Below are 26,723 nucleotides of genomic sequence, written 5' to 3'. Positions count from 1 at the left end.
TGATTGCACTTGTTCTTGCCAAAATGATAAGAGTGAAGTATGTTGGCGGAGTCACCCTCAAGAACTCTCTAGTTCTTCTTCTTTTTGATCCACACCATCTTGATGGGAATCCTTGGAGTTGTAGTCGTACTTGATGAAGTGGAGCTTGAAGTAGTCTTGGGAATCCACTTGACTATGGTCTTTGGAGCTTCTTCAAATGCATCAATTTCCTCTTGAAGCTTGTCCTTGCCTTTTTGCTTGTAGTCTTGTGGTGGAAGATCATCTTGAGCTTGTGTCCCCTTGAAAGAAGTATTCTTCTCTTGCTGAGGGACAAACTTTGTCTTGGGGTATTGATCTTCTTCCCACTCAACTCCATTGGCATTGAACTTTCGTTCAAAACCAACACCTTGATTCTTCCGGTGCATTCGTTGCTTGCGCACAATTTCCTCGAATTGCTTACTCCCGGCAAGGCTTTTGTACACTCCTTTCTCTATAATTCCCTTCAATAAGCTATTTTCTTGCTCAAGTGTAACTTGGCTATGAGAATCATTAGTGGAATCAAGAGAACTACTAGAAGCAACAATATTGGATTTAACATGATCATTGTTACTGCTAGAGGAAGAATCCTTCTTGTTATTAGACTTGACTTGAGGCATGTAAGTAGATAAGAGTAAACGCTTGGCAATGTAAGAAGAACTTTTCTTGCGGAGATCATCATTGATTGCTTTTAAGAACTCATGCTCTTGCTCAAGATTGAGCTTCTCAAAGCGTAATTTCTCATGAGCTCTTAAAAGTTCTCGATGATCTTCGAAGATGGTTTCATGAGCTAACTTAAGAGTGTTTAGTTCTTTAGTTAGGGCCTCAATCTTCTCCTTATCATTGTCATTCATTTTATCTTGATTAGCATGTTTAATTGACATTTCATCATAGTATTCATCACTAGAGTTGTCAACAAGCAAATCATCACCTAACAAGTCATCTTCATCACTATTGAAATCAACATACTCGGGGTGTGTTACCTTAGGACCTTTGGCCATGAAGCATCTTCCAATTCCCTCATTTGGTGAGTCAAATATGTCGTAGGAGTTAGTTGACACAAGTGCTAGACCGGCAACACCTTCATCTTGAGTATCTTCGGAGCCGGAGTAATAACTTCTCTCGGAGTGGCTGTCGGAGTCGGAGCCGGATACCCATTCACCAACATGAGCTTGATGTCTTCGTCTTGTGTAGATCCTTGATGATTTTTCCTTCCTTACCGAATCCTTGCTTCTCCGTGAGTATCTTCGTTCATAACGATCATCTCTACTCCTTCTCTCTCTTGGTGGTGATTCTTTGCTTCTTCTTTTTGGAGAATCTTCTCTTCTTTTGTAGGGAGTCGTACACTCATTGGAATAGTGTCCGGGTCTTCCACAATTGTAGCAGTTTCACTCTCGACTAGAAGATCTTTTGTCATTGTAGGACCTTGACTTGAAGCTTCTATCTTTGCTTCTACTCTTGTAGAACTTGTTGAAGTTCTTCACCATTAAGCTCAATTCTTCATTGAAGTCTTGTTTCTCACTTGATGATGTAGGGGCTTCACATGAGGCTTTATAGGCACCACTTGATTTGTTGTGAAGTTCCTCTTTATCCTTAAGTGACATCTCATGAGCAACAATTCTTCCAATCACTTCCATTGGCTTGAGATCTTTGTAATTGGGCATCATTTGGATTAATGTGCACACGGTATCATATTTTCCATCCAAGGCTCTTAGAATCTTCTTGATGATGAATTTATCGGTCATCTCTTCACTTCCTAAGCCGGTAATCTCATTTGTGATGAGAGCAAGCCTAGAGTACATTTCGGCGACACCTTCACCATCCTTCATCTTGAACTTGTCAAGTTGGCTTTGAAGCACATCCAACTTGGATTCCTTGACGGAGTCGGTACCTTCGTGCATATCAATCAAAGTGTCCCAAATTTCCTTTGCATTCTCAAGACGGCTGATTTTGTTGAATTCTTCGGGGCACAATCCGTTGAAGAGAATATCACAAGCTTGAGCATTGTATTGCAACATCTTCAACTCATCCGCGGTAGCTTCACGGTTCGGTTCTCTCCCATCAAAGAAGTCACCTTGCAAACCAACACACACAATAGCCCAAACGGCAGGGTTATGTCCAAGGATATGCATTTTCATTTTATGCTTCCAACTAGCAAAATTAGTACCATCAAAGTAAGGACCTCTACGGTGATAATTTCCCTCGCTAGACGCCATACTCTCCAAGGTTGTGAAACCAAGGCTATGACCACCAAAAGCTATGGAGATCAAGCAAATGGAGACCAAAGCTCTGATACCACACTTGTAGGATCGAAAGTATGTCTAGAGGGGGGTGATTAGACTACTTGACCAAATAAAAACTTAACCTTTTCCCAATTTTAGTTCTTGGACAGATTTTAGCTATTTAGGACAAGTCAAGCAATCATCACATAATTCAAGCAAGCATGCAAAGAGTATAAGGCAGCGGAAAGTAAAGCATGCAACTTGCAAGAATGTAAAGGGAAGGGTTTGGAGAATTCAAACGCAATTGGAGACACGGATGTTTTTCCCGTGGTTCGGATAGGTGGTGCTATCCTACATCCACGTTGGATGGAGACTTCAACCCACGAAGGGTAACGGTTGCGCGAGTCCACACAGGGCTCCACCCAAGGGTAACGGTTGCGCGAGTCCACACAGGGCTCCACCCACGAGGGGTCCACGAAGAAGCAACCACCCACAAAGGGTCCATGAAGAAGCAACCTTGCCTATCCCACCATGGCCATCGCCCACACAGGACTTGCCTCACTAGCGGTAGATCTTCACGAAGTAGGCGATCTCCTTGCCCTTACAAACTCCTTGGTTCAACTCCACAATCTTGTCGGAGGCTCCCAAGTGACACCTAGCCAATCTAGGAGACACCACTCTCCAAGAAGTAACAAATGGTGTGTAGGTAATGAACTCCTTGCTCTTGTGCTTCAAATGATAGTCTCCCCAACACTCAACTCTCTCTCATAGGATTTGGATTTGGTTGAAAGAAGATTTGAGTGGAAAGCAACTTGGGAAGGCTAGAGATCAAGATTCATATGGTAGGAATGGAATGTCTTGGTCTCAACACATGAGTAGGTGGTTCTTTCTCAGAACATATGAGTTGGAATGATGTGTGTGTTCTGATGGCTCTCTCACTGAATGAGAAGGAGGTGGAGGGGTATATATAGCCTCCACACAAAATCCAACCGTTACATAGTTTTCCAATCTCGGTGGGACCGAATCAATAAGCTCGGTCGGACCGAAAATGTAAACCTAGTGACCGTTAGTGATTTTCGGTGGGACTGACATGCAACTCGGTAGGACCGATATGGTTAGGGTTTGGGCATAATGTAATCTCGGTGAGACCGATTACACAAACTCGGTGAGACCGAATTTGGTAATTAGCTAACCAGAGAGTTGGTCAGGCAAACTCGGTGGGACCGATTTGCTCTTTCGGTGAGACCGAAAAGTTACGAAAGGGAAACAGAGAGTTTGCAACCCCATCTCAGTGAGACCGAGATCCCTATCGGTAGGACTGAATTGCTAGGGTTTGGCAGTGGCTAATGACAAGTGAAACTCGGTGGCGCCGGATAGGAAGAATCGGTAGGACCGAGTTTGGCTTAGGGTTTAGGTCATATGTGGATATGGGAAAGTAGTTGAGGGTTTTGGAGCATATCACTAAGCACATGAAGCAAGAGGCTCATTAAGCAACACCTCATCCCTCCTTAATAGTATTGGCTTTTCCTAAAGACTCAATGTGATCTTGGATCACTAAAATATAAAATGAAGAGTCCTGAGCTTTTGAGCTTGAGCCAATCCTTTGTCCTTAGCATTTTGAGGGTTCCACTTTCACATCAATGCCATGCCAATCATTGAGCTTTCCTAAAATAATCATCTTGGAATAGTATTAGCTCAATGAGCTATATGTTGTTATGAATTACCAAAACCACCTAGGGATAGTTGCACTTTCACTCTTGCATAAGAATTAGCTAGCAGTTGTTTTATCATACCCGAAGGAATTTCATATTCAATATTTTCAGTAGGTTGAGGGGTTTCTAATTGTGGTTCTGGATGAGGTGAAGATACCCCGAACAAACCCCTCAAAGGATTGTTTTCCATAGTAACAAGTGACAATAAATTTCAGCACACTATATAAATGTTTCCTTACCAAAGGCGCTTCACTCCCCGACAAGGGCGCCAGAAAATAGCCTTGATGACCCACAAGTATAGGGGATCAATTGTAGCTCTTTTCGATAAGTAAGAGTGTCGAACCCAACATGGAGGAGAAGGAAATGACAAGTAGTTTCCGGTAAGGTATTGTCTGCAAGTGCTGAAATTGTAAGTAACAGAGTAGTTTGATAGCAAGATATTTTGTAACGAGCAAGTAACGATAATAGTAACAAAAGTGAAGCAAGGTAGCCCAATCCTTTTGAGGCAAAGTACCGGCCAAAACGGTCTCTTATGATAAGCAAAGCGTTCTTAAGGGTACACAGGAATTTCATCTAGTCACTTTCATCATGATGGTTTGATTTGTGTTCGCTACTTTGATAATTTGATATGTGGGTGGGCCGGTGCTTAGGTGCTATTCTTACTTGAACAAAGCTCCTACTTATGATTAACCCTCCCGATCCACAACTACGAGAAAAGTATTAAGAATAAATTCTAACCATAGCATTACATTTTTGATCCAATCGGTGCCTTACGAAATAGCGCATAAACTGGGGTTTAAGCTTCTGTCACTCTCGCAACCCACCATCTAATTGCTACTCCACAATGCATTCCCTTAGGCCCAAATATGGTAAAGTGTCATGTAGTCGACGTTCACATGACACCACTATGGGAATAGCAACATACATACTATCAAAATATCAAACACATATCAAGTTCACATGATTACTTGCAACATGATTTCTCCCGTGACCTCAAGAACAAAAGTAACTACTTACAAATGATAAATATGTTCATGATCAAGGGAGTATTAAATAGCATAATGGATTTGAACATATAATCTTCCACCAAATAAACCATATAGTAATCAACTACAAGATGTAATCAACACTACTAGTCACCCACAAGCACCAATCTATAGTTCCAGTAACAAGATTGAACACAAGAGATGAACTAGGGTTTGAGAGGAGATGGTGCTGTTGAAGATGTTGATGGAGATTGCCCTCCCCGATATGGGAGAGTTGTTTTTGATGATGATGACGATGATTTCCCCCTCCGAGAGAGAAGTTCCCCCGGCGGAATCGCTTCGCTGGAGGGCAAAAGTGCTCCTACCCAAGTTCCGCCTTGAGGCAGCGGTGCTTCATTCCGAAAGTCCTTACTTTATTTATTTTTCTAGGTCAAATGACTTATATACCAGAAGATGGGCACCGGAGGTGGGCCGAGGAGGCCACAACCCACCAGGGCGCGCCTAGGGAGCCTGGCACGCCTAGGTGGGTTGTGCCCACCTGGTGGCCCCCCTCTGGAGTTTATTGGCTCCAGTATTTCTTAAATAATCCATAAAAAATCTCTGTGAAATTTCAGCTCATTTGGAGTTGTGCAGAATAGGTGGCCTAACATAGCTTTTCCAGGTCCGGATTTCCAGTTGTGGGAATTCTCCCTCTTGGTGTGTTCCTTGCAAATTATGAGAGAAAAGGCATTAGAATTACTCCAAAAAGCATTATTATGGATAAAACATTATAAATAACAGTAAGAAAACATGATGTAAAATGGACGTATCATCGACCAGCCAATCCTCCGGCTTCACGGAGCCATTGTACATGGGTGTATCTCGAGGGAGCGAGAACCCCTTGGGGAATGGCTCGTCGCGAATGCAGGGGCCGAAACAAGGCGGACTAATTGCATCTTCTTCTTCCACTGCCAGGGATCGAGCCAGTCGGTCGATCCGATGGAGGACGTCATTTTCTCCGACTCCTTCACGGGGGCCTAGCCGTTCTTCGAGAGTCGGGTGCTCAACAGCCGGCGGGGAAACACGCCTCTCCCTGCGTGGGGGAGGCGGACGGTTGCCCCGCTGCTCGACTGTTCGAGGGCGGCCGTCTTGGTCATGCTCAATGGTGATGCGTGTGCGGCTGCAGCTAGCAACAGGCTCTTGGTCTCTTCGGTCGCGGGTGCCGCCTGTCGGCGTCCGGGAGGTCGCGTCGTGCTCTCTGTGGGGGGGGGGAGGTTCTCGGCGTGCAGGCCAGGTTCCACCACGCGGCAGTCGGATTCTTGTTGTGTGGTGGTCGCGTCGAGGAGCTGCTGGACGCGCTCCGTCATGCAGCGTCGCACGTCACCCTCCAGGTGATCCAGTTCATCTGTTGTCGCCTGGGCGGCGCGCAGGTTCTCCAACGGTGTGGCGTAGACGGGGCGGTTGGCTCCCAGCATGCTGGCGACGATCGCGCCACGCTACCGAATGGTGCCCATCCGGCTCGGCTCGCCAGCAGACGGCGCGGTCAATGTCGCGTGATACGTCTCCAACATATCTATAATTTTTGATTGCTCCATGCTATATTACCTACTGTTTTGGACTATATTGGGATTTATTTTCCACTTTATATTATTTTTGGGACTAACCTATTGACCGGAGGCCCAGCCCAGAATTGCTGTTTTTTGCCTATTTCAGTGTTTCGGAGAAACAAAATATCAAACGGAGTACAAACGGAATGAAACCTTCGGGAACACGATTTTCTCATCAGATAAGACCCAGGAGACTTGGACCCTCTGTCAAGAAAGCCACGAGGCGGTCATGAGGGTGGAGGGCGCCCCCCCCCCTCCTAAGGCGCGCCCCCTGCCTCGTGGGCCCCTCGAAGCTCCACCGACGTACTCCTTCCTCCTATATATACCTACGTACCCCAAACGATCAGATACGGAGCCAAAAACCTAATTCCACCGCCGCAACTTTCTGTATCCATGAGATCCCATCTTGGGGCCTGTTCCAGAGCTCCGCCGGAGGGGGCATCGATCACGGAGGGCTTCTACATCATCATCCAAGCCCCTCCGATGAAGTGTGAGTAGTTTACTTCAGACCTATGGGTCCATAGTTAGTAGCTAGATGGCTTCTTCTCTCTTTTTGGATCTCAATACAATGTTCTCCCCGTCTCTCGTGGAGATCTATTCAATGTAATCTTCTTTTTGCGGTGTGTTTGTTGAGACCGATGAATTGTGGGTTTATGATCCAGTCTATCTATGAATAATATTTGAATCTTCTCTGAATTCTTTTATGTATGATTGGTTATATTTGCAAGTCTCTTTGAATTATCAGTTTTGTTTGGCCTACTAGATTGGTTTTTCTTGCCATGGGAGAAGTGCTTAGCTTTGGGTTCGATCTTGTGGTGTCCTTTCCCAGTGACAGAAGGGGCGGCAAGGCACGTATTGTATTGTTGCCATCGAGGATAACAAGATGGGGTTTTTATCATATTGCATGAAACTATCCCTCTACATCATGTCATCTTGCTTAAGGCGTTACTCTGTTTTTAACTTAATACTCTAGATGCATGCTGGATAGCGGTCGATGAGTGGAGTAATAGTAGTAGATGCAGGCAGGAGTCAGTCTACTTGTCTCGGACGTGATGCCTATATACATGATCATACCTAGATATTCTCATAACTATGCTCAATTCTGTCAATTGCTCAAGAGTAATTTGTTCACCCACCGTAGAATACTTATGCTCTTGAGAGAAGCCACTAGTGAAACCTCTGGCCCCTGGGTCTCTTTCTCATCATATCAATCTCCATCACTTTATTATTGCTTTGCTTTTTTACTTTGCCTTTTACTTTTCACTTTGCATCTCCATACCAAAAATACCAAAAATATTATTTATCACCTCTATCAGATCTCACTTTCGTAAGTGACCGTGAAGGGATTGACAACCCCTAAGTGCGTTGGTTGCGTTGAGCTATTGTTTTTGTGTAGGTACGAGGGACTCACGCGTAGCCTCCTACTGGATTAATACCTTGGTTCTCAAAAACTGAGGGAAATACTTTTACGCTACTTTGCTGCATCATCCTCTCCTCTTCGGGGAAATCCAACGCAGTGCTCAAGAGGTAGCAAGAAGAATTTCTGGCGCCATTGCCGGGGAGTCTGTGCAAAAGTCAACATACCAAGTACTCATCACAATCCCTATCTCCCGCATTACATTATTTACCATTTTCCTCTCGTTTTCCTCTCCCCCACTTCACCCTTGCCGTTTTATTCACCCTCTCTCTCTTTATCCTTCCTCTCTATTTGCCTCTTTTGCTCGTTTGCTTTTTGTTTTCTCCTGTGTTGGATTGCTTGTTTGTCGCGATGGCTCAATATAATACCAAATTGTGTGACTTCACCAATACCAACCATAATGATTTCCTTAGCACTCCGATTGCTCCTCTTACCGATACTGAATCTTGTGAAATTAATGCTGCTTTGCCGAATCTTGTCATGAAAGATCCGTTCTCCGGCCTTCCTAGTGAAGATGCCGCTACCCATCTTAATAGCTTCGTTGATTTGTGTGACATGCAAAAGAAGAAAGATGTCGATAATGTTGTTAAATTGAAGCTATTTCCTTTCTCGCTTAGAGATCGTGCTAAAGCTTGGTTTTCATCTTTGCCTAAAAATAGTATTGATTCATGGAACAAGTGCAAAGATGCTTTTATCTCTAAGTATTTTCCTCCCCGCTAAGATCATCTCTCTTAGAAACGATATTATGAATTTTAAGCAACTTGATCATGAACATGTTGCACAAGCTTGGGAGAGAATGAAATTAATGATACGTAATTGTCCTACTCATGGTTTGAATTTGTGGATGATTATACAAATTTTTATGCCGGATTGAATTTTGATTCTAGAAATCTTTTAGATTCGGCCGTGGGAGCCACTTTTATGGAAATCACTTTAGGAGATGCTACTAAACTCCTAGATAATATTATGGTTAATTATTCTCAATGTCACGCTGAAAGATCCACTAATAAAAAAGTGTATGCGATAGAAGAAATTAATGTTTTGAGTGGAAAGATGGATGAACTGATGAAATTATTTGCTACTAAGAGTGTTTCATCTGATCCTAATGATATGCCTTTGTCTACTCTGATTGAGAATAATAATGAATCTATGGATGTGAATTTTGTTGGTAGGAACAATTTTGGTAACAACGCGTATAGAGGAAATTTCAACCTAGGCCTTATCCTAGTAATCCCTCTAATAATTATGGTAATTCCTACAACAATTCTTATGGAAATTATAATAAGATGCCCTCTGATTTTGAATCTAATATTAAAGAATTTATTTCTTCGCAAAAGAATTTTAATGCTATGATTGAAGAAAAATTGCTTAAGATTGATGATTTGGCTAGGAACGTTGATAGAATTTCTCTTGATGTTGATTCTTTAAAGCTTAGATCTATTCCTCCTAAGCATTATATCAATGAGTCTCTCAAAGCCATGATAATTTCCATTGATGAGTGCAAGGAAAGAACCGCTAGGACGCGTGCTATGAAAGATGCCTTTATTAAAGCGTGTTCTTCAATTCCTATGAAAATAAATGATGAAGATCTAAAAGTTATTGATGTGTCCCCTATTAAATCTTTGTTTTGCAATATTAATCTTGATAATGATGGGACTGAATATGATCCACCTTTACCTAGAAGGCGTTCTAAAAATTCGGAGTATTTAGATCTTGATGGTGAAATTGATAAAAGTGGGATTAAAAGAAATAAAACCCTAGATGATGCTAAACCCACTATATTGGATTTCAAGGAATTTAATTATGAAAATTGCTCTTTAATTGATTGTATTTCCTTGTTGCAATATGTGCTAAATTCTCCTCATGCTTATAGTCAAAATAAAGCCTTTACCGAACATATCGTTGATGCCTTGATGCAATCTTATGAAGAAAAACTTGAGTTGAAAGTTTCTATCCCTAGAAAACTTTATGATGAGTGGGAACCTACTATTAAAATTAAAATTAAAGATTATGAGTTTTATGCTTTGTGTGATTTGGGTGCTAGGGTCTCTACTATTCCCAAAACTTTGTGTGATTTGCTAGATTTCCGTGATTTTGATGATTGCTCTCTAGACTTGCATCTTCTGGATTCCACTATTAAGAAACCTATGGGAAGAATTAATGATGTTCTTATTGTTGCAAATAGGAATTATATGCCCGTAGATTTTAGGGTTAATTTGATAAATGCCACTCCAATTATGGCGATTCTGAGAAATGCCACCGCAATTTCCAAACTTTGAAAAATGCCATTTCATGCCACTTCCAGTGGCATTTTTCGAAGTCTGCAGTGGTGTTCTTCAAAGATTGCAAAATTTGCAGTGGCATTTTTCAAAGTTTGGAAATTGCAATGGCATTTTTATGAATCGCCATAATTGGAGTGGCATTTATCTAATTAACCCTAGATTTTATCGTTCTTGATATAGATTGCAATCCTTCTTGCCCTATTATTCTCGGTAGACCTTTCCTTAGAACGGTTTGTGCAATTATTGATATGAAGGAAGGGAATATTAGATTTCAATTTCCATTAAAAAAAGGGCATGGAACACTTCCCTAGAAAGAAAATAAAATTACCATATGAATCTATCATGAGAGCCACTTATGGATTGCCTATCAAAGATGGCAATACCTAGATCTATTCTTGCTTGTTATGTCTAGTTAGGGGCGTTAAACGATAGCGCTTGTTGGGAGGCAACCCAATTTTATTTTTATTCCTTGCTTTTTGCTCCTGTTTAGTAATAAATAAATTATTTAGCCTCTGTTTTGGTTGTGTTTTTTTGTGTTTAATTAGTGTTTGTGCCAAATAGAACCGTTGGGAAGACTTGGGGAAAATCTTGTTGAACTTGCTGTAAAAAAACAGAAACTTTAGCGCTCACGAGAACTGCTGTCATTTTTATTTGGAGAGTGATATTTAGTTAATTCTTTTTGCAGATGATTAATAGATAAATTACTCACGTCCAGCAATTTATTTTAGAATTTTGGGAGTTCCATATCTTGCGCTAGCTACAGATTACTACAGACTGTTCTGTTTTTGACAGATTCAGTTTTTCGTGTGTTGTTTGCTTATTGTGATGAATCTATGGCTAGTAAAATAGTTTATAAACCATAGAGAAGTTCGAATAAAGTAGGTTTAACACCAACATAAATAAAGAATTAGTTCATTACAGTACCTTGAAGTGGTCTTTTGTTTTCTTCCGCTAACGGAGCTCACGAGATTTTCTACTTTAAGTTTTGTGTTGTGAAGTTTTCAAGTTTTGGGTAAAGATTTGATGGATTATGGAACAAGGAGTGGCAAGATGCCTAAGCTTGGGGATGCCCATCGCACCCCCAAGATAATCTAAGGACACCTAAAAGCCAAAGCTTGGGGATGCCCCGGAAGGCATCCCCTCTTTCGTCTACTTCTATCGGTAACTTTACTTGGAGCTATATTTTTCTTCACCGCATGATATGTGTTTTGCTTGGAGCGTCTTTTATGATTTGAGTCTTTGCTTGTTAGTCTACCACAATCATCCTTGTTGTACACACCTTTTGAGAGAGCCATACATAATTTGGAATTTGATAGAGTACTCTATGTGCTTCACTTATATCTTTTGAGCTCTATAGTTTTACTCTAGTGCTTCACTTATATCTTTTGAGTTTTATAGATTTTCTCTAGTGCTTCACTTATATCTTTTAGAGCATGGTGGTGGATTTGTTTTATAGAAACTATTAATCTCTCATGCTTCACTTAGATTATTTTGAGAGTCTTAATAGCATGGTAATTTGCTTAATAATAATATGCTTGGTATTCAAGATTTGTAAAACTTTCTTTTGAGTGCGTTGAATACTAAGAAAAAAATCGATGCTTGATAATTGTTTTGAGATATGAGGATGGTGGTATTAGAGTCATGCTAGTTGAGTAGTTGTAAATTTGAGAAATGCTTGTGTTAAAGTTTGTGATTCCCGTAACATGCACGTATGGTGAACCGTTATGTGATGAAGTCGGAGCATGATTTATTTATTGATTGTCTTCCTTATGAGTGGCGGCCGGGGACGAGCGATGGTCTTTTCCTACCAATCTATCCCCCTAGGAGCATGCGCGTAATACTTTGCTTTGATAACTTCTAGATTTTTGCAATAAGTATATGAGTTCTTTTTTACTAATGTTGAGTCCATGGATTATACGCACTTTCCTTCCTTCCACCATTGCTAGACTCTCTAATACCGCGCACTTTTCGCCGGTATCATACACCCATCAAATACCTTCCTCAAAACAGCCAACATACCTACCTATCATGGCAGTTCCATAGCCATTCCAAGATATATTGCCATGCAACTTTCCACCGTTCCGTTCATTATGACATGCTCCATCATTGTCATATTTCTAGCATGATCATGTAGTTGACATCATATTTGTGGCAAAGCCACCGTTCATAATTCTTTCATACATGCACTCTTGATTCATTGCATATCCCGGTACACCGCCGGAGGCATTCATATAGAGTCATATTTTGTTCTAAGTATTGAGTTGTAATTGTTGAGTTGTAAGAAAAATAAAAAGTGTGATGATCATCATTTTTAGAGCATTGTCCCAAGTGAGGAAAGGATGATGGAGACTATGATTCCCCCACAAGTCGGGATGAGACTCCGGAAGAAAAAAAAGAGGCCATAAAAAAAGAGAAGGCCCAAACAAAAAAAGAGAGAAAAAGAGAGAAGGGACCATGCTACTATCCTTTGCCACACTTGTGCTTCAAAGTAGCACCATAATCTTCATGATATAGAGTCTCTCATTCCGTCACTTTCATATACTAGTGGGAATTTTTCATTATAGAACTTGGCTTGTATATTCCAATGATGGGCTTCCTCAAAATGCCCTAGCTCTTCGTGAGCAAGCGATTTGGATGCACACCCACTTAGTTTCTTTTGTTGAACTTTCATATATTTATAGCTCTAGTGCATCCGTTGCATGGCAATCCCTACTCACTCACATTGATATCTATTGATGGGCATCTCCATAGCTCGTTGATACGCCTAGTTGATGTGAGACTATCTTCCCCTCTTTTTGTCTTCTCCACAACCACCATTCTATTCCACATATAGTGCTATATCCATGGCTCACGCTCATGTATTGCGTGAAGATCAAAAAAGTTTTGAAAATGTCAAAAGTATGAAACAATTGCTTGGCTTGTCATCGGGGTTGTGCATGATTTAAATACTTTGTGTGGTGAAGATAGAGCATAGCCAGACTATATGATTTTGTAGGGATAGCTTTCTTTGGCCATGTTATTTTAAGAAGACATAATTGCTTTGTTAGTATGCTTGAAGTATTATTATTTTTATGTCAACATGAACTTTTGTCTTGAATCTTTCGAATCTGAATATTCATACCACAATTAAGAAGAATTACATTAAAATTATGCCAAGTAGCACTCCGCATCAAAAATTCTATTTTTATCATTTACCTACTCGAGGACGAGCAGGAATTAAGCTTGGGGATGCTTGATACGTCTCCAACGTATCTATAATTTTTGATTGCTCCATGTTATATTACCTACTGTTTGGACTATATTGGGCTTTATTTTCCACTTTTATATTATTTTTGGGACTAACCTATTAACCGGAGGCCCGGCCCAGAATTGCTGTTTTTTGCATATTTCAATGTTTCGGAGAAACAGAATATCAAATGGAGTCCAAACGGAATGAAACCTTCGGGAACGTGATTTTCTCATTAGATAAGACCCAGGAGACTTGGACCCTCCGTCAAGAAAGCCACGAGGCAATCACGAGGGTGGAGGGCGCCCCCCCCTACTAGGGCGCGCCCCCTACCTCGTGGGCCCCTCGAAGCTCCACCGACGTACTCCTTCCTCCTATATATACCTACGTACCCCCAAACAATCAGATACGGAGCCAAAAACCTAATTCCACCGCCGCAACTTTCTATATCCATGAGATCCCATCTTGGGGCCTGTTCCGGCGCTCCGCTGGAGGGGGCATCGATCACGGAGGGCTTCTACATCATCATCCAAGCCCCTCCGATGAAGTGTGAGTAGTTTACTTCAGACCTACGGGTCCATAGTTAGTAGCTAGATGGCTTCTTCTCTCTTTTTGGATCTCAATAAAATGTTCTCCCCCTCTCTCGTGGAGATCTATTCGATGTAATATTCTTTTTGCGGTGTGTTTGTTGAGATCGATGAATTGTGGGTTTATGATCCAGTCTATCTATGAATAATATTTGAATCTTCTCTGAATTCTTTTATGTATGATTGGTTATCTTTGCAAGTCTCTTCGAATTATCAGTTTGGTTTGGCCTACTAGATTGGTTTTTCTTGCCATGGGAGAAGTGCTTAGCTTTGGGTTCGATCTTGAGGTGTCCTTCCCAGTGACAGATGGGGCGGCAAGGCACGTATTGTATTGTTGCCATCGAGGATAACAAGATGGGGTTTTTATCATATTGCATGAAACTATCCCTCTACATCATGTCATCTTGCTTAAGGCGTTACTCTGTTTTTAAATTAATACTCTAGATGCATGCTGGATAGCGGTCGATGAGTGGAGTAATAGTAGTAGATGCAGGCAGGAGTCGGTCTACTTGTCTCGGACGTGATGCCTATATACATGATCATACCTAGATATGCTCATAACTATGCTCAATTCTGTCAATTGCTCAACAGTAATTTGTTCACCCATCGTAGAATACTTATGCTCTTGAGAGAATCCACTAGTGAAACCTATGTCCCCTGGGTCTCTTTCTCATCATATCAATCTCCATCACTTTATTATTGCTTTGCTTTTTTACTTTTCACTTTGCATCTCTATACCAAAAATATTATTTATCATCTATATCAGATCTCACTTTCTTAAGTGGTCGTGAAGGGATTGACAACCCCTAAGCGCGTTGGTTGTGTTGAGCTATTGTTTTTGTGTAGGTACGAGGGACTCGCGTGTAGCCTCCTACTGGATTGATACCTTGGTTCTCAAAAACTGAGGGAAATACTTACGCTACTTTGCTGCATCATCCTCTCCTCTTCGGGGAAATCCAACGCAGTGCTCAAGAGGTAGCATCGCGCTGGTAGGCTTCGCTGAGGCGCCTCATGGCCGCCAGCTTCTGGGTGGTGTCGAGGAGCGAGACGCGGAAGGCTTCTAGCGTTGCTCCGTACGCGTTCTCCATAACGGGCGCGAACAAGCCCCGCACTGCCGCCTGCAGTAGGTCGTGGGCAGCCCCATCGGAGGCTCCATCGTATCTAATGACCAGCACCTTCGTGACGGTGCTGGTGCTGGCGTCGCTAGTCGCGGGAGGGAGCGGGTCGTCGATGACCACCACATTGGCGGGGAAGGCATCGGGGGATGCCGCGTCGAATTCGATGAGCATCGGGTCAGTGGAGCCAACTGACTCTAGGTCAGAGGCTGGCTCATTGGCGATGTGAAGCTTGCCAAGGAGGTCGACGAGGCAGCTCTCAGAGCTGGCTACTCCCACTTCGGGCGCAGGCTCGTCAAAGAGGCGGATCCCGCTGATGAGATCAGTGAGACAGCTCGCGGCGTAGGTGGCTTCTATGCCGCACAGTGCATCGACACAAACGCTATCAGGCGTGCCGGGCTGGCTGCGCTCGCCAGGAAGGAAAAGGGTTCCCGTCCAGAACATGTCTCCGGACGATAGTGCACCTTGCCCCACGGTGGGCGCCAAATGTCGGGGATGTGTAGCGACATATGGCAGGGGGGGGCTAATCATGGAGAGGGGCAAAAGTACGTCGCCGGGCTCTAGAAGCGGGAGTGAGCGAGACCGCATACGCGTGCGAATCTTACCCAGGTTCGGGACTCTCCATGGAGATAACATGAGTAAATTGCAGAAAACCACCACTTTGAAAGCGAGGTTCGCAAAAAACACTACCCTCCATTTTCTCGACAGAAAACACCACATCTTGTGTAATCTTTTTGCAAAAAGCACTGATTGACGGACTTAGCTCGATTGAGCACGTTTATGACAGATAGGGCCCGCTAGTCAGGCTGACGTGGCACTGCTGAATGTCTCATATTTAACGGCGACGTTGGCTAACATTGTCCTCTTGTGTGGCCCTATGGGGTCCACCTGTCATTGAAAGGAAGAACAAAAAAAGCTGATTCGCCTTATTCAGCATCCGCCGCCGCCCATCCCGCCGTCGCCATTGTTGCGCTGAACCAGGAGGTAGGCCTCAGTGCGCACGGCCAGGTTGTCCTCGATGTGCTCCTCCTTTATCTCCAGGCACTCCGCCACGCACCGCAGCAGCGCGACGTTCCAGGGCGTGAGCTCGACACGAACCCGTAGCAGAACTTGGTCGTAGCCTTGAAGGTGCCGGGCTTCTCCGGGCAAGTCCGTGATGGCGATGCGGTACGACCTGCCGTCCTCCATCCTAACCTCATGTTGCTGCTGCTCGGCCGGAGGAGGAGCCGTGGCTGCAGCACCTCACCTCGGTGGATCCCGTCGCAAATGGTCTAAACGGCGACAGATCTGAATGGGGGCGGAGGAGGTCGTCCGCGTGCAGGAGCTCGGCAGCCAGATCCCATATGGGAGACGGGGACAGACATCGACGGTGATGTCGCCGGGTAGGAGCAGGGCACGGCGGTTGCAAGAAGAACAAGGGGGAGATAGAGATCAGAGGAGAGAGAAACAAGGGAGAAACGGAGGAGAAGATGGAAAGAGAGGGGCGACGGGCGGCTGGTCAGGTGGTTTTCCGGCGATAAGGCGCAGGTCGCCGGTGACGAGGAGGCCCGGGCGTTCTTGGGGATGGGCGGTGCTTGGGGACAAGCTGCGCTCCCCTCGGGCATTGCTGCAGCTGTATGGAGCAAAAAAAAGGAATGGATTGTTTTTCCCTTTTTCTTCCAATGACAAATGAACCCCACAGTGCTCCACACAAGCGGGCAACGCCTCATACGGGCGCTGTTACATGCGAGATGCTTAGAGCAACTCTAGCAGACCCCGTAAAAATTTGACCCGCAAAACGCGTTTGCGGTTCCATGAAGATCGCATTTACGGGTCGAAAACATGTGCGGCCGATCAGATACTGTATCTAAACCTGCATAATTTGAAAAAACACTTCTGCGGGAGAAATTGCACAAACATAGTTCATCACATCACATACTACAAAGTTCATACATACTACATGATCAACAAATTAAGCATAGAACATACTACATGCTATGTTAACTAGTAGTAGAGGGGGTCGGATCTGACGGCGGCGAGGTCGCGGCAAAATGGACGACGCCGTGGAGGCCGAGCGACGCTCAATCCTCCTTGCCAGAGCTGCACAGGTCGACGTACTTCGCCGCCTGCTCCACACGGATATGGCGCCACTCCCCAGCCTTCTCGTTGGTGGCGATGATGTCGGCGACCGTCTGCCGCCACTCGAGGGCTTCGAGCTCCTCGGCATGGCTCCAGCGCTCCGCCTCCTCATGCACGCTCCGCTCGGCGATGGCGGCAGCAACGGCGTCGAAGTCTGCGACGTAGTCCTCGGGCCCGATGACTCCGCGGCGGCCGAGCGGAGCGGGCTCCTCCTTCACCGGGATGAAGGCGAACGGCGCCGGCTCCTCCTCGTCGTCCGACCACTCCCTCTTCACGGGGAGAAAGCCCGCGCCGGAGGACGAGGAGGATCCGGCATAGGAAGATCTCGTGGAGGAGAAGGACGCGTGTCGGCGGTCGTACTCCTCCATCTCGCGGCGGTTGAAGCTCGCCGGCGGTGACATCCCGTGGTTGGTCCACTTCCGGGCGCCGCGCTTCCTCGCGTCGTCCGACCAGACGCGCAGCTCGCGCTCCGGGTCCCTATCACGGCCGGATCTGCTGCCGGAGCCACGTCCGAAGCTCCACATTCGGCCCCACATGGCGGCTGGAGGCGGGGCGGGGGGTCGCCGGCGGCGAGAAATGTGGAGAGGGGAAACGGGAATCGGGTGGCTCGCGGCGGTGGGGGGATAGGGTTTGGACCCGCAAAAGGGTTGCGGAAACGTAGTTATAGTGCTCGGGGCATGCGGTTTGCGGGCTACGGCAAAAAAAATTGCAGGCCAGGCGAGCATGCGGGCTCTGTTCTAGCCGGAAAATTGGGCCGAGCCCGCATACTCGCCAGAATTTTTGCGGGCCGGGCGTTTTGCGGGGTCTGCTAGAGTTGCTCTAAACGGTGCCACGTTAGCCTGATTGCCGGGCCCCTCTGTCATAAACACAGTCAACTGAGCCAAAGCCGCCGATTAGTGTTATTTGCCAAACAATTACTGTAGACGTAGTGTGTTTTGCCGATAAAATGTAGTGTAGTGTTTTCTGCAAACCTAGCCTTCAAAATGGTGGTTTTGTGCAATTTACTCAGATAACACCCCTAGTCCTGCTCTGCGGGGTCTCCGCATGATGACTATGGTCAAATAGAGTAGCTACAAGTTGCTCCTTGAGCTGTTTTGCTAGAGGAGGAAGAAGAACAAGGCTATCCCTACTCCTCTCTCTATATGGGTGTGCGTGATCTCCAAGGTCTGAACCCTTTGCATGGGGAAGCCTAGGGGGTTTATATAGGCCTACCCCCTAGGGGTACAATGGTAATCCGGCCGGGTGTAGGACCCGGCCGTTAGTGTTTGTAGACGCCGGCTTCTTCGCCGGCTGCTGGGGCCCGCCGCTTTGTGGGTCCCGCTGGCTGTTGTGTACTTGGCCGACAGGCCGCGCCCACCGCTTGCGGGTCTGGTTGATCACTTTGTACTGTAGCCTTGCTACTGATGATGGATGCTTTGTCGGGGGAGCGTGGCTACAGTCCTGCCGCCTGGCGAGCGTTCAATGTAGCCACACCCCATCTCTTCTGGTTAATGGCGCACAACCTTTGAGGGTGGAGGGGGCTGCTTGCTAGGAGGCGGCCCGCTGATACGTCTCCAACGTATCTATAATTTTTGATTGCTCCATGCTATATTACCTACTGTTTTGGACTATATTGGGCTTTATTTTCCACTTTTATATTATTTTTGGGACTAACCTATTAACCGGAGGCCCAGCCCAGAATTGTTGTTTTTTGCCTATTTCAGTGTTTCAGAGAATCAAAATATCAAACGGAGTCCAAACGGAATGAAACCTTCGGGAACGCGATTTTCTCATCAGATAAGACCCAGGAGACTTGGACCCTCCGTCAAGAAATCCACGAGGCGGTCACGAGGGTGGAGGGCGCCCCCCCCCCCTCCTAGGGCGCGCCCCCTGCCTCGTGGGCCCCTCGAAGCTCCACCGACGTACTCCTTCCTCCTATATATACCTACGTACCCCCAAACGATCAGATACGGAGCCAAAAACCTAATTCCACCGCCGCAACTTTCTGTATCCATGAGATCCCATCTTGGGGCCTGTTCCGGAGCTCCGCCGGAGGGGGCATCGATCACGGAGGGCTTCTACATCATCATCCAAGCCCCTCCGATGAAGTGTGAGTAGTTTACTTCAGACCTACGGGTCCATAGTTAGTAGCTAGATGGCTTCTTCTCTCTTTTTGGATCTCAATACAATGTTCTCCCCCTCTCTCGTGGAGATCTATTTGATGTAATCTTCTTTTTGCGGTGTGTTTGTTGAGATCGATGAATTGTGGGTTTATGATCCAGTCTATCTATGAATAATATTTGAATCTTCTCTGAATTCTTTTATGTATGATTGGTTATCTTTGCAAGTCTCTTTGAATTATCAGTTTGGTTTGGCCTACTAGATTGGTTTTTCTTGCCATGGGAGAAGTGCTTAGCTTTGGGTTCGATCTTGCCGTGTCCTTTCCCAGTGACAGAAGGGGCGGCAAGGCACGTATTGTATTGTTGCCAGCGAGGATAACAAGATGGGGTTTTTAACATATTGCATGAAACTATCCCTCTACATCATGTCATCTTGCTTAAGGCGTTACTCTGTTTTTAAATTAATACTCTAGATGCATGCTGGATAGCGGTCGATGAGTGAAATAATAGTAGTAGATGCAGGCAGGAGTCGGTCTACTTGTCTCGGACGTGATGTCTATATACATGATCATACCTAGATATTCTCATAACTATGCTCAATTATGTCGATTGCTCAACAGTAATTTGTTCACCCACCGTAGAATACTTATGCTCTTGAGAGAAGCCACTAGTGAAACCTATGGCCCCCGGGTCGCTTTCTCATCATATCAATCTCCATCACTTTATTATTGCTTTGCTTTTTTACTTTGCCTTTTACTTTTCACTTTGCATCTCTATACCAAAAATACCAAAAATATTATTTATCATCTCTATCAGATCTCACTTTCGTAAGTGATCGTGAAGGGATTGTCAACCCCTAAGCGCGTTGGTTGCGTTGAGCTATTGTTTTTGTGTAGGTACGAGGGACTCACGTGTAGCCTCCTACTGGATTGATACCTTGGTTCTCAAAAATTGAGTGAGATACTTTTACGCTACTTTCCTGCATCATCCTCTCCTATTCGGGGAAATCCAACGCAGTGCTCAAGAGGTAGCAAGAAGAATTTTTGGCGCCGTTGCCGGGGAGTCTGCGCAAAAGTCAACATACCAAGTACTCATCACATACCCTTATCTCCCGCATTACATTATTTGCCATTTGCCTCTCGTTTTCCTCTCCCCCACTTCACCCTTGCCGTTTTATTCACCCTCTCTCTCTATCCTCCCTCTCTATTTGCCTCTTTTGCTCATTTGCTTTTTGTTTGCTCGTGTGTTGGATTGCTTGTTTGTCGCGATGGCTCAATATAATACCAAATTGTGTGACTTCACCAATACCAACATAATGATTTCCTTAGCACTCCGATTGCTCCTCTTACCGATACTGAATCTTGTGAAATTAATGCTGCTTTGCCGAATCTTGTCATGAAAGATCCGTTCTCCGGCCTTCCTAGTGAAGATGCCGCTACCCATCTTAATAGCTTCGTTGATTTGTGTGACATGCAAAAGAAAAAAGATGTCGATAATGTTGTTAAATTGAAGCTATTTCCTTTCTCGCTTATAGATCGTGCTAAAGCTTGGTTTTCATCTTTGCCTAAAAATAGTATTGATTCATGGAACAAGTGCAAAGATGCTTTTATCTCTAAGTATTTTCCTCCCACTAAGATCATCTCTCTTAGAAACGATATTATGAATTTTAAGCAACTTGATCATGAACATGTTGCACAAGCTTGGGAGAGAATGAAATTAATGATACGTAATTGCCCTACTCAAGGTTTGAATTTGTTGATGATTATACAAATTTTTTATGCCGGATTGAATTTTGATTCTAGAAATCTTTTAGATTCGGCCGTGGGAGGCACTTTTATGGAAATCACTTTAGGAGATGCTACTAAACTCCTAGATAATATTATGGTTAATTATTCTCAATGGCACGGTGAAAGATCCACTAATAAAAAAGTGTATGCAATAGAAGAAATTAATGTTTTGAGTGGAAAGATGGATGAATTGATGAAATTATTTGCTACTAAGAGTGTTTCATCTGATCCTAATGATATGCCTTTGTCTACTCTGATTGATAATAATAATGAATCTATGGATGTGAATTTTGTTGGTAGGAATAATTTTGGTAACAACGCGTATAGAGGAAATTTCAACTCTAGGCCTTATCCTAGTAATCCCTCTAATAATTATGGTAATTCCTACAACAATTCTTATGGAAATTATAATAAGATGCCCTCTGATTTTGAATCTAATATTAAAGAATTTATTTCTTCGCAAAAGAATTTTAATGCTATGGTTGAAGAAAAATTGCTTAAGATTGATGATTTGGCTAAGAACGTTCATAGAATTTCGCTTGATGTTGATTCTTTAAAGCTTAGATCTATTCCTCCTAAGCATTATATCAATGAGTCTCTCAAAGCCATGATAATTTCCATTGATGAGTGCAAGGAAAGAACCGCTAGGACGCGTGCTATGAAAGATGCCTTTATTAAAGCGTGTTCTTCCAATTCCTATGAAAATAAAGATGAAGATCTAAAAGTTATTGATGTGTCCCCCATTAAATCATTATTTTGAAATATTAATCTTGATAATGATGGGACTGAATATGATCCACCTTTACCTAGAAGGCATTCTAAAAATTCGGAGTATTTAGATCTTCATGGTGAAATTGATAAAAGTGGGATTAAAAGAAATAAAACCCGAGATGATGCTAAACCCACTATATTGGATTTCAAGGAATTTAATTATGAAAATTGCTCTTTAATTGATTGTATTTCCTTGTTGCAATATGTGCTAAATTCTCCTCATGCTTATAGTCAAAATTAATAAAGCCTTTACCGAACATATCGTTGATGCCTTGATGCAATCTTATGAAGAAAAACTTGAGTTGAAAGTTTCTATCCCTAGAAAACTTTATGATGAGTGGGAACCTACTATTAAAATTAAAATTAAAGATTATGAGTTGTATGCTTTGTGTGATTTGGGTGCTAGTGTCTCTACTATTCCCAAAACTTTGTGTGATTTGCTAGATTTCCGTGATTTTGATGATTGCTCTCTAGACTTGCATCTTCTGGATTCCACTATTAAGAAACCTATGGGAAGAATTAATGATGTTCTTATTGTTGCAAATAGGAATTATATGCCCGTAGATTTTACCATTCTTGATATAGATTGCAATCCTTCTTGCCCTATTATTCTCGGTAGACCTTTCCTTAGAACGGTTTGTGCAATTATTGATATGAAGGAAGGGAATATTAGATTTCAATTTCCATTAAAAAAGGGAATGGAACACTTACCTAGAAATAAAATAAAATTACCATATGAATCTATCATGAGAGCCACTTATGGATTGCCTACCAAAGATGGCAATACCTAGATCTATTCTTGCTTGTTATGTCTAGCTAGGGGCGTTAAACGATAGCGCTTGTTGGGAGGCAACCCAATTTTATTTTTATTCCTTGATTTTTGCTGCTGTTTAGTAATAAATAAATTATTTAGCCTGTGTTTTGTTTGTGTTTTTTTGTGTTTAATTAGTGTTTGTGCCAAATAGAACCGTTGGGAAGACTTGGGGAAAATCTTGTTGAACTTGCTGTAAAAAAAACAGAAACTTTAGCGCTCACGAGAACTGCTGTCATTTTTATTTGGAGAGTGATATTTAGTTAATTCTTTTTGCAGATGATTAATAGATAAATTACTCACGTCCAGCAATTTATTTTAGAATTTTGGGAGTTCCAGATCTTGCGCTAGCTACAGATTACTACAGACTGTTCTGTTTTTGACAGATTCAGTTTTTCGTGTGTTGTTTTGCTTATTGTGATGAATCTATGGCTAGTAAAATAGTTTATAAACCATAGAGAAGTTCGAATAAAGTAGGTTTAACACCAACATAAATAAAGAATTAGTTCATTACAGTACCTTGAAGTGGTCTTTTGTTTTCTTCCGCTAACGGAGCTCACGAGATTTTCTACTTTAAGTTTTGTGTTGTGAAGTTTTCAAGTTTTGGGTAAAGATTTGATGGACTATGGAACAAGGAGTGGCAAGATCCTAAGCTTGGGGATGCCCATGGCACCCCCAAGATAATCTAAGGACACCTAAAATCCAAAGCTTGGGGATGCCCCCGGAAGGCATCCCCTCTTTCGTCTACTTCTATCGGTAACTTTACTTGGAGCTATATTTTTATTCACCACATGATATGTGTTTTGCTTTGAGTGTCTTTTATGATTTGAGTCTTTGCTTTTTAGTCTACCACAATCATCCTTGCTGTAAACACCTTTTGAGAGAGCCATACATAATTTGGAATTTGATAGAATACTCTATGTGCTTCACTTATATCTTTGATGCCTTGATGCAATCTTATGAAGAAAAACTTGAGTTGAAAGTTTCTATCCCTAGAAAACTTTATGATGAGTGGGAACCTACTATTAAAATTAAAATTAAATATTATGAGTTATATGCTTTGTGTGATTTGGGTGCTAGTGTCTCTACTATTCCCAAAACTTTGTGTGATTTGCTAGATTTCCGTGATTTTTATGATTGCTCTCTAAACTTGCATATTGCAAATTCCACTATTAAGAAACCTATGGGAAGAATTAATGATGTTCTTATTGTTGCAAATAGGAATTATATGCCCGTAGATTTTATCATTCTTGATATAGATTGCAATCCTTCTTGCCCTATTATTCTCGGTAGACCTTTCCTTAGAACGGTTTGTGCAATTATTGATATGAAGGAAGGGAATATTAGATTTCAATTTCCATTAAAAAAGGGCATGGAACACTTCCCTAGAAAGAAAATAAAATTACCATATGAATCTATTATGAGAGCCACTTATGGATTGCCTACCAAAGATGGCAATACCTAGATCTATTCTTGCTTGTCATGCCTAGCTAGGGGCGTTAAAGAAAAGCGCTTGTTACGAGACAACCCAATATTTTCCCTTACTGTTATTAAATAAATAAATTATTTAGCCTCTGTTTTGGTTGTGTTTTTTGTGTTTAATTAGTGTTTGTACCAAGTAGAACCGTTGGGAAGACTTGGGGAAAGTCTTGTTGAACTTGCTGTAAAAACAGAAACTTTAGCGCTCACGAGAACTGCTGTCATTTTTATTTTGAAAGTGCTACTTAGTTAATTATTTTTGAAGATGATTAATAGATAAATTACTCACGTCCAGAAATTTATTTTAGAATTTTTGGGGTTCCAGATCTTGCGCTAGCTACAGATTACTACAGATTGTTCTGTTTTTGACAGATTCTGTTTTTCATGTGTTGCTTATTTTGATGAATCTATGGCTAGTAAAATAGTTTATAAACCATAGAGAAGTTGGAATACAGTAGGTTTAACACCAATATAAATAAAGAATGAGTTCATTACAGTACCTTGAAGTGGTCTTTTGTTTTCTTTCGCTAACGGTGCTCACGAGATTTTCTACTTTAAGTTTTGTGTTGTGAAGTTTTCAAGTTTTGGGGAAAGATTTGATGGATTATGGAACAAGGAGTGGCAAGAGTGTGGGAGTCCTGGATTAGGGGGGTCGCCAGACAGCCGGACTATCTCCATTGGCCGGACTGTTAGACTATGAAGATACAAGATTAAAGACTTCGTCTCGTGTCCGGATGGGACTCTACTTGGCGTGGAAGGCAAGCTAGGCAGTACGGATATGGATATCTCCTCTTTTGTAACCGACCTTGTGTAACCCTAACCCTCTCCGGTGTCTATATAAACCGGAGGGTTTTAGTCCGTAGGACACATCAACTACAACATACAATCATACCATAGGCTAGCTTCTAGGGTTTAGCCTCTCTGATCTCGTGGTAGATCTACTCTTGTACTACCCATATCATCAATATTAATCAAGCAGGATGTAGGGTTTTACCTCCATCAAGAGGGCCCAAACCTGGGTAAAACATTGTGTCCCTTGCCTCCTGTTACCATCCGCCTTAGACGCACAGTTCGGGACCCCCTACCCGAGATCCGCCGGTTTTGACACCGACATTGGTGCTTTCATTGAGAGTTCCTCTGTGTCGTCGCCGTTAGGCTTGATGGCTCCTACTATCATCGATAGCGATGCAGTCCAGGGTGAGGCTTTTCTCCCCGGACAGATCTTCGTGTTCGGCGGCTTTGCACTGTGGGCCAATTCACTTGGCCATCTGGAGCAGATTGAAAGTTACGCCCCTGGCCACCAGGTCAGGTTTGGAAGCTTAAACTACATGGCCGATATCCGTGGAGACTTGATATTCGACGGATTCGAGACTCTTCCTTGTGCGTCACGCGGTCACGATGAGTAAGATTTAGCTCTACCATCGGACAGTGTTCAGGAGATCGCACAGGCAGCCGCTCCGACCCCCAATTCAGAGCCAATTGCGCCGTCCATGGACGGGTGGATGAACCCCGCCACGAAGGCCTTACCCTTAGCGGCGATCGAGCTAAACATCGACCTTACCTTGCACGAGAGCCGTGTTGTTAAACTGCCGGATCCTTCTCCGGCCACGGACTCCGAGCCGCCTGCGCCCGTTCCTGTCGAATCCGATTGGACGCCGATCATGGAGTTTACCTCCGCGGATATTTTTTAGCACTCACCCTTTGGCGACATACTGAACTCATTAAGGTCTCTCTCCTTGTCAGGAGGATACTGGGCGAACTATGTCCAGCAGGACTGGGATGTGGACGACGAAGAAACTCGCGGCCCACCCACCACCCACTTAGTAGCCACTGTCGATGACTTAACCGACATGCTCGACTTCGACTCCGAAGACATCGACGGTATGGACGACGATGCGGGAAACGAAGAGGAACCACTGCCCACAGGCACTGGACGCCCACCTCACCACATGACGTATACATGGTGAACACACCAAAAGAAAACAACGACGAGGAACGGAAGCACGCAGCGAAGGGCTGTCCCCTCGAGAAGCAGTCAAAGCGGCGGCGTAAGCGCCGCTCCAAATCCCGCCTCGACAGAAACAACGATCATATAGACCCAGCGTTAGAGCAGGGTGAACCATCGCCGGATCATGGCAATATGGAGAATCAAACCGAACAACCTGACTCTGTCAAAGATAATAGTCCGGACGACCTCACACCGGACAGACACCCGGAGCAACAGAATGCCCGTCAGAGGCTTGTTGCCACCGTGAGGAGTCTAAAAAAGCAGAAGCAAAGACTCAAGGCTGCACAAGACACACTCGGAATCAGATGGAGCAAAGTACTCAACGCAGCAGCGAAGTACGGCGGCAATCGCCCCACCAAGAGTTACCCGAAGCTGAAGTTACTGCCCGAATTCGATGAGGAGGCCTTAGATCCCCCGGAACCAAAAATCAAAATTTCCACCTGGCCGGATAGACGACCTCACGGCCAACATAGAGCGGCAAACAATGCCACACATAAGCCAA

The sequence above is a fragment of the Triticum urartu genome, chromosome 7 (assembly GCF_003073215.2).
Source record: "Triticum urartu cultivar G1812 chromosome 7, Tu2.1, whole genome shotgun sequence".
NCBI lineage: Eukaryota > Viridiplantae > Streptophyta > Magnoliopsida > Poales > Poaceae > Triticum > Triticum urartu.
The sequence above is the reverse complement of the archived record's forward strand: the minus strand, read 5'-3'. Positions refer to the sequence as shown.